The sequence below is a fragment of the Canis lupus genome, chromosome 37, assembly GCF_003254725.2.
Source record: "Canis lupus dingo isolate Sandy chromosome 37, ASM325472v2, whole genome shotgun sequence".
Taxonomy (NCBI): domain Eukaryota; kingdom Metazoa; phylum Chordata; class Mammalia; order Carnivora; family Canidae; genus Canis; species Canis lupus.
Window position 1 is genome coordinate 31,258,788 of NC_064279.1, and position 7,952 is coordinate 31,266,739.

Below are 7,952 nucleotides of genomic sequence, written 5' to 3' on the forward strand. Positions count from 1 at the left end.
AAATAAAGATTTTCAATGATTTGAGGAAGAGAGGAAGAGAAAGAGAAAGTGGAGCAAAAGAAATGTTGGAAGAGAGGATGACCGATGCCTGTCATTAGGGACTGATGGAGGCTGTGCAGCCAACACGGAGAAGAGCCCGCCAGCCGCGGAGGGTGATCGGACCGCACCTGGCCTCGGTGCAGCTGGGAGCCTGCCTGTCCTGCAGCAGGGGGTGACGTGGGGGAAGAGCTGACCCCAGCAGTCCTCCCGGCACTTCTTCCCTGCCTTCCTCACTCCCCATGGGGTGGAGCGGGGAGGCTGCTGTGGGCTGCCAGGGGCCGAGGGCTCACCTGCAGAGCACTGTCGGATGGAGTACCTGCCTCCCCCTCCCTTCCCTGTCCTCTCCCTCCAGGGGCAGGGATCCTGAGCACCTTGTCCTGGTGCTCCTGCTGAGGGGGTGGGGGCAGAGGGCAGGTCCTACAGGCTGCTTTCCTTTAGGGGACTGCGCAAGGGTACTCTAATTTCACTTGGTTACCAGGGGCTGGGGCGGGGACAGGGAGTTAGCGTTTAATGGGGACAGAGTTCCGGTTTGGTGAGGTGGGCGGGTTCAGATGGGTGGTGGAGATTGTTGCGCAACACTGAATGTGCTTAATGCCATGGAACCCGGCACTTAAAAATGGCTCCAGTGGTAAATTATATGTTATGTGTGTTTTACCACAATGAAAAAATATACCAGGCTTCATGTGAGTGAGTCTCGTCACTGTTGAAGAGGGAGCTACAGATGTGGGGAGGCTAGAGTAACGCCTGTAGTGCTGGACTGAAGTAGAAGCTACAACACGAACTCGTGCAGACTGGGTACATGCTGCTGAAGATGGATTGACAGATAATGGGTAATATGGGGAGATGAGGATGATGATAGATCAGATGCGTAGACACATGGATGATAGGTGGGTGGGTGGGTAGATGCTGGATGGATGGGTGGGTGGATGGATGATAGATCTGCAGCTAGACAGAGGATTCACAGGTAGATAGACAGACATGAACAGGTGGGTGGACTGGTCTACATGCGCCCCTGCCACCAAAAAGAGCCCACAGACCTGTGGATCTGCAACAGTGCACACCATCAATCCCAGGTCCCAATGGCCACTCCCACTTACACAGCAAGGGAGACAACTGCCCTTGACCAGGCAAATAATCCCACGGTGGGAGGAAGATCTCAGCGAGCAAGAGATGGCTTTGTGAAACCCTGGCCTCTGCCGAGGCCCCAGCTCTTTGCTCTATTTCTCACTAGTTCATATCATAGCGTCTTTCTCTGCTCTGAACCCGGAGGCACCCTAAACGTGGAGCCTGTGAGCGTCTTCCGTATGGGCTCCTGAAGCCATGGTGCGCTCCAGGAGGGCGGTGTGCGAGATGGGGATGCATGGGCCTTGTGTTTTTCAGGAAGTATTACAAAAACAGTGTCCCAAGGGCTGTGGCCGCTCTGGGTTCCGCCTTCCAGATGGTGTGTGATGCAGCGCATGAGGACTTGAGGAGTTAGGAGGTCACCCCTTCTTTCCACGATGGAAAAGTGTTTTCCCCATAAAGACCCGTGTCCTGACATGGGCAACAGGTGCTGGAAGCAAGTGCAGGCAGCGATGCTGATTCCTTACTCTGAGGCCAGAGTGTAAACGAGTCTGGCTCAGAAAGAAAACTGAACATATCCACGATTCTGCCTTAAAAAGGAGGTAAACTGAGTCTAGTTCAAAGCTGTTAAAAAGATGAGTTTACTCAGTAGTAGCCAAGGAATTGTGATTCAGGAGCAGCCTATGGGCACAGTGCGGCCGCCGGGGGCTTGGGCCTGGGCTTCAGTCAGACCAGACCAGACCAGACTGGAAAACTGGCCATATTGTGCGGAGGTGCCAGCGGCCGCCGCGGCTTCTACCTGAGTCTCGGTCTGGCCACGGCCGGCAGAGTCCCGGGCTGGGGAGGGAGCCGCAATGTCTCAGGCTGTGCAGACAAACAGAACTCAACCATTAGGCAAAACATGGGAACTCAGTTTATATGAATTACAACGAACACCTCAGGAGGCAATAACAGATGGCTTGGAAATTGTGGTTTCACCTCGAAGTCTACACAGTGAATTAATGTGCCCAATTTGTTTGGATATGTTGAAAAACGTCACGACTACAAAGGAGTGTTTGCATCGTTTTTGTGCAGACTGCATTATGACAGCCCTCAGAAGTGGCAATAAAGAATGTCCTACCTGTCGAAAAAAGCTAGTTTCTAAAAGATCACTAAGGCCAGACCCAAACTTTGATGCACTCATCAGCAAAATTTATCCAAGTCGTGATGAGTATGAAGTCCATCAGGAGAGAGTATTGGCTAGGATCAACAAGCACAATAACCAGCAAGCGCTCCGTCACAGCATTGAGGAAGGACTGAAGATACAGGCCACGAGCAGATTATTACCACGAAAATGGTAGTGGAGCAGAAGATAATGGTGACCGTTCTCACCGTAGCAATGCTTCCACGCACAGTATTCAGGAAGCAGGACCTGATAACAAATGGACCAAAACATCTGATGATTCCGGGCTTGAGCTTGATAATAACAATGCAACAGTGGCAATTGATCTAGTAATGGATGGTGCTAGTGAATTGAATTAGTATTCAGGCCTCATCCTACACTAATGGAAAAAGATGATAGTGCACAGACAAGATACATAAAGACTTCAGGTAATGCCACTGTTGACCACTGATCCAAGTATCTGGCTGTGAGGTTAGCTTCGGAAGAACTTCGAAGGAGAATCAAACCAGATGAACCTTGATACAGCCGGTGAGAAGCAGTGTACCACTTACATAGCAACAGCCAGTGGGCAGTTCACTGTATTAAATGGCTCTTTTTCTTTGGAATTGGTCAATGAGAAATACTGGAAAGTGAACAAACCCATGGAACTTTATTATGCATCCACAAAGGGGCACAAATGAGCTTTTACTAAAGCCAAGTCTGAGAATGAACTTTTTTTATAGCCTATTTCTTTAATATTAAAGATGTAATGTCTTTACTTTTATGGACATAATCGTGGATATGTTGTTCAGTTTTCTTTCTGAGCCAGACTCGTTTACACTATTAGAATCTTTTCCCCTTAATTGAAGATTTCCTTTTCGAAAGGGACTGCAATTATTCAGGATTTTTCTTTCCTTTTAAAAATATATCTATGAATGGATAAAGAAGCTGTGGTTTATGTATACAATGGAATATTCCTCAGCCATTAGAAACGACAAATACCCACCATTTGCTTCAAAGTGGATGGAACTGGAGGGTATTATGCTGAGTGAAGTAAGTCAATCGGAGAAGGACAAACATTGTTTAGTCTCATTCATTTGGGGAATATAAATAATAATGAAAGGGAATATAAGGGAAGGGAGAAGAAATGTGTGGGAAATATCAGAAAGGGAGACAGAACATGGAAGACTCCTAACTCTGGGAAACGAACTAGGGGTGGTGGAAGGAGAGGAGGGTGGGGGGTGGGGGTGACTGGGTGACGGGCACTGAGGGGGGCACTTGACGGAGTGAGCACTGAGTGTTATTCTGTATGTTGGTAAATTGAACACCAATAAAAAATAAATTTATTATTAAAAAATAAAAAATAAAAATATATCTAAGTTGTATGTTTTCACTAAGTATGGTTCCATTTGGAGCACCCTTTTGACCGAGGAATTTTTCATAGTTCTGTATTCTTAAGTGAAGATTCAGTTGGCTATCTTTTCCCTCCCCTCAAAAGTTTTTTAGGCCTACAGAATGTTAATATGTATTTTGACATTTTTTCCTGGATTCTTGTATATTTATAGTTTTCTATATAAGCTGTAGTATCTTCATGAAGACCAAGGCTCAAATTTACTGTGCTTAAAAAACAATTCTCGTAGGATTATTATTTCCATAGTATTTTCTTCCATAATATCTCATTTTTTAAAAAAGGTTCTTTATGAACTTAGTGTCCATTGTCATGCAATGTTTTTTTTCCATTTTTTCCCTCTAATTTTGGAATTTCTGATCCTGGGAAAGAGAAACAAAATGTCAAGTTCTTTGATAACTTGGTTCATTTACAGATTTCACTGAAGAAATGAAAATTAAATTGGTCTTATGTAGTCTTCAAGTGTGTATTTAAAGAGGTCTTTTTTGTATTAGCTTTACTGCCACTTCAGTTCCTTTTTTATGTGTATTTGATGTTTTTTTCTATTAAAGTACCAGAGATATGGAGATATTTTGCACTTTAGCCTGGATGAAAGTACAAGATATGTTCAAAGCTTCCCTAATTCTTTTCTTATTGATAGCCAAGTAAGTTTCAAGAATAGCATGGCACATACACTGGCACATAAAATTGGAAGAAAAAAACAGTTTGTTTCTGTTAGGAGAAGTGTGTTCAGCATTTTGGGTGGCCCTGTCAGTTTATAAATTTGGTGCTCTGCTAATCACACTCTAGAGAAGCAAGTTAATGGAGCTTCAGCCCTGCCCAAGTGGCAGATTATTCTGTAGAAGAATGTTAGCAAATAGGGTAAAGTCATTCTACTCTTCTTAATTTAATTTTATAATGAGGAACAGTGTTGGGCTTTTGGAGCCAAGGTTTTTTGAAAACAGATTAGAAATAAGATTGACTTGTGTGTTACTTTTCATCATTGTCCTGATTTCCAAGTATGTTCCAAGTTTATAATTATTAGAGTATTTACAGGGATCCCTGGGTGGCACAGCGGTTTGGCACCTGCCTTTGGCCCAGGGCGCGATCCTGGAGACCCGGGATCGAATCCCACGTCGGGCTCCCGGTGCATGGAGCCTGCTTCTCCCTCTGCCTGTGTCTCTGCTTCTCTCTCTCTCTGTGACTATCATAAATAAATAAAAATTAAAAAAAAAAAAAGAGTATTTACAAAGACTTGATTGCATTGAGAAATTAACTCCAAAGGGTTTTTTTGCTAGGGGTGAGTAGTCCTCCAGTACCATTTTAACTAAATAACCTGTGTAGTAGTCATTGTAAATATTTCTGTCATTTTTGACAGATTGGGGCCAGCTTGATGTTTGAAATCTTCAGCCCAATATGAAAACTTAAAGGCTCATTAAATTTTTTACCATTTTATTGAAAATATTTAAAATCTGTTTTTACAGTTTTATCAGTCATCTGTGTCATGAAATTTGAAGACCACCAAAAATCAAGGGAAATTTTGTATTCAATTCCTTTTCTGGTGTAATGTTAAGTTGCATAGATTATTAATGCATGTCCACTAAATATAACCCTGGTTTTGTGATATAACTGCTTAGATTTTATTGGTGATATTAGATTAGTGATTGCAGACTGGAAAACTCCCCAAGTGGACAAGACCCATCCAGTCACACAAAGGAGTATTCAGCTTTTTTGGTGAGAGCAACCTGACAGGGTCATTTGAGTAAATTCCAGCTTTTTTTTTTTTAAGATTTTATTTATTTATTCATGAGAAACAGAGAGAGGCAGAGACACAGGCAGAGGGAGAAGCAGGCTCCATACAGGGAGCCTGATGTGGGACTCGATCCCGGGAACCAGGGTCACGCCCTGAGCCGAAGGCAGATGCTCAACCGCTGAGCCGCCCGGGGGCCCCAGGTGTTGTTTTCTTGCGGGCACACACGTGAGGTTTTCCGCTCGTGAAAGGAGTCCTCCCACGGGCATGCTGAAGGCCACGGCCCAGGCTGACTCCCTGAGGAGCCCGGGTCTTCCTGCCGCTGTGCGCTCGCTCCCGCGCAGGGTGCTCTGCAGCAGGCCTTGCAGGGGCCCAGCCGGCATCGCTGCAGCTGCCGGCTCTGGTTTTGCCGAGGACATTGGACAGTGGCCACGTCTAGATCTCGAGGCTCTGAGACTTCACACTCAGCAGGGTCAGGACGTCACCAGGTCCCTTCTGCGGAGCAGCGACGACCCAGCCAGGCCTGAAAGCCAGACTGCAAACATTCTGCAAGGCTGCTGACAAGCGCAGTCACTGCGGAACGTGTCATGGTGGGAGCTGCGGGGTCCCCGAGCAAGCCTGGGCCCCCACCCTGCACCCTAGGAGTGGCGCCCCAGGACGCGGTTGTCTGCCCAGGCCACTGGAGCCGGTGGTGAAGGAGGCCCACCCGGCCCGAGAGCCCAGCCCAGGAGGAAGGCCTGCCCACGCGAGCTCCGTGCACCCTCCAGCCCTGTCACGCCCCAGGGAAGGACCTCCTGAGACAAGGCCTCCGGACGCAGGGGTTCTCCACTTCTGTTCCCGCATGCTCTCTGGTGGCTTTTGCTTCCACGCACCCCGAATGAAGAGAAATGTGAAGAACACAGGGCCGCCGGCGCGAGTGGGGCGGGCAGAAGGAAGGACAGGACGTCCCGGCGCGCCCCTGTCGGGGGGTGGCCCGCGCCCTGCACGGTGAACGTGGGCGCTATGAAGGCAGTGCGGCCCCCGCAGCCTCGTGACCTGCGAGCCGTGGGCCCTGTGGCCTCCTCGCAGCCGCTGCTGGGTTGGGGAAGCGAACGCTGAGGCCGCGTCTGCAGGACCGTGGGCTGCATCCCTCAGGCCCCGTGCATGTCAACAGCCACATCAGCGCGTCGGTTCATAGACTGTGTTTTACGTCCAGTATGCAGTCCAAGCATATTTGAAACTTATCCAAATTTCCACGAACGCTGTAGGCCCCAAGGGCAGCGTGTATGAGCTCGATGTCTTCAAGGTGAAACCATAAAACTGAGACCCACTAATGATGCTCCCAAGATTTGCACTTTCCCCGGCTACGACCAGGAAGGCCAGCGGGGAAGAGCCCTGTGCAGCAGCGTCATCAGGGATGAGTTAGTGGGACCCGCTGCCGAGCCATGGGACGTGGGTTGGGAAGGGTCGCTGGATTTTCTGAAGACCCGTGAGGGCTGGATTGTGCCCTCGCCCCCCAAAAACCAGATATGCTGGAGTCCAACACCCAGGGCCTTGAAGCACAACTTCACTTGGAAAAAGGGTGTTTACAGAGGTAAGCAAGTCAAAGTGAGGCCATCAGAGCAGGTCCAGGGGAAGATGGCAGTGGTCCCCCCAAAGGGGGACCTGGACGCGGAGAGGGCAGCCAGCGAAGGGAGCTTCTGGGAGCTGAGACACCGGTGGGGACATGTCCTGCCCGCACCTGCAGAGGGGCCTGGCCCTGCCGACAGCCCATCTCGGACCACAGCCACCAGCACGAGAGGGCGCGCGCTCTGCATCCCAGGCCGTGCGGCTCTGGTGCTGGTCCAGGCCGCTGTGGGCCCGCTGCAGGCCACCGGGACAGAGCGGGCAGCGGCAGCTCGGGCTCGGCCAGCGGGCCGCCTCCACCTCCCAGCGTCCTTGCGTAAGTGTGCAAGCTCTACGCACAGCCGCTTACACGTCATTGTGGACACAGATACGGACGGATGATGGCTGCGCCTGTGTCTTCCTCTGATCGGGCGGCACCAACAGCGCGCATCTCTGCCTCACAGCTCCGGAGGCTCGAGTCTGCGCCCGGCGTCGCCAGAGCCCACGTCCTGCAGCTTGACAGGCGGCCGCCTTCTGGGGTGCCCTGCATGCACACGGCCGGGGAGGGCACAGGGTCCCATCGTCGGGCTGCACCTCAGGCCCCACGTCGGGGGTTGGCGTCAGTTCACCCACGCGGGTCGCGCAGCCACTCAGCCCGAGGAAACCTGCCTGGGATGACTTGCCCTCCTCACCGGGAGCCCAGGCAGGGCAGCGAGGACGATGCTGCATCCTCGTGTTCTCCCCCCTGGGGGACGTGTGGCAATTGCGACCTGGACACGTGTGTCCCCAGGCGCCAGGGCCACAGGGCGCCTCGGGGACGCCCCCATCACCCCAGGGCTGACTCTCAGGCCCTCGAGGGGTTTTATATACAGAATTCACAAGCTACAGCTTACACTGCTTGACGCTCACCTGCGTGACCGAGTTCTAATAGATGGGGCTGAACCGGATGGCTTGCCGGGGTCCCCGTGGCCCCCACGCCCTCCCGCCCA

At 50.3% G+C, this 7,952-nt stretch overlaps 1 pseudogene; it reads left to right on the plus strand.

The window, feature by feature from the left end:
• The first annotated feature begins 1,413 nt into the window (after positions 1 to 1,413).
• LOC112656488 (E3 ubiquitin-protein ligase RING2-like) lies at positions 1,414 to 3,380 on the plus strand (annotated as a pseudogene).
• Positions 3,381 to 7,952: the final 4,572 nt, after the last annotated feature.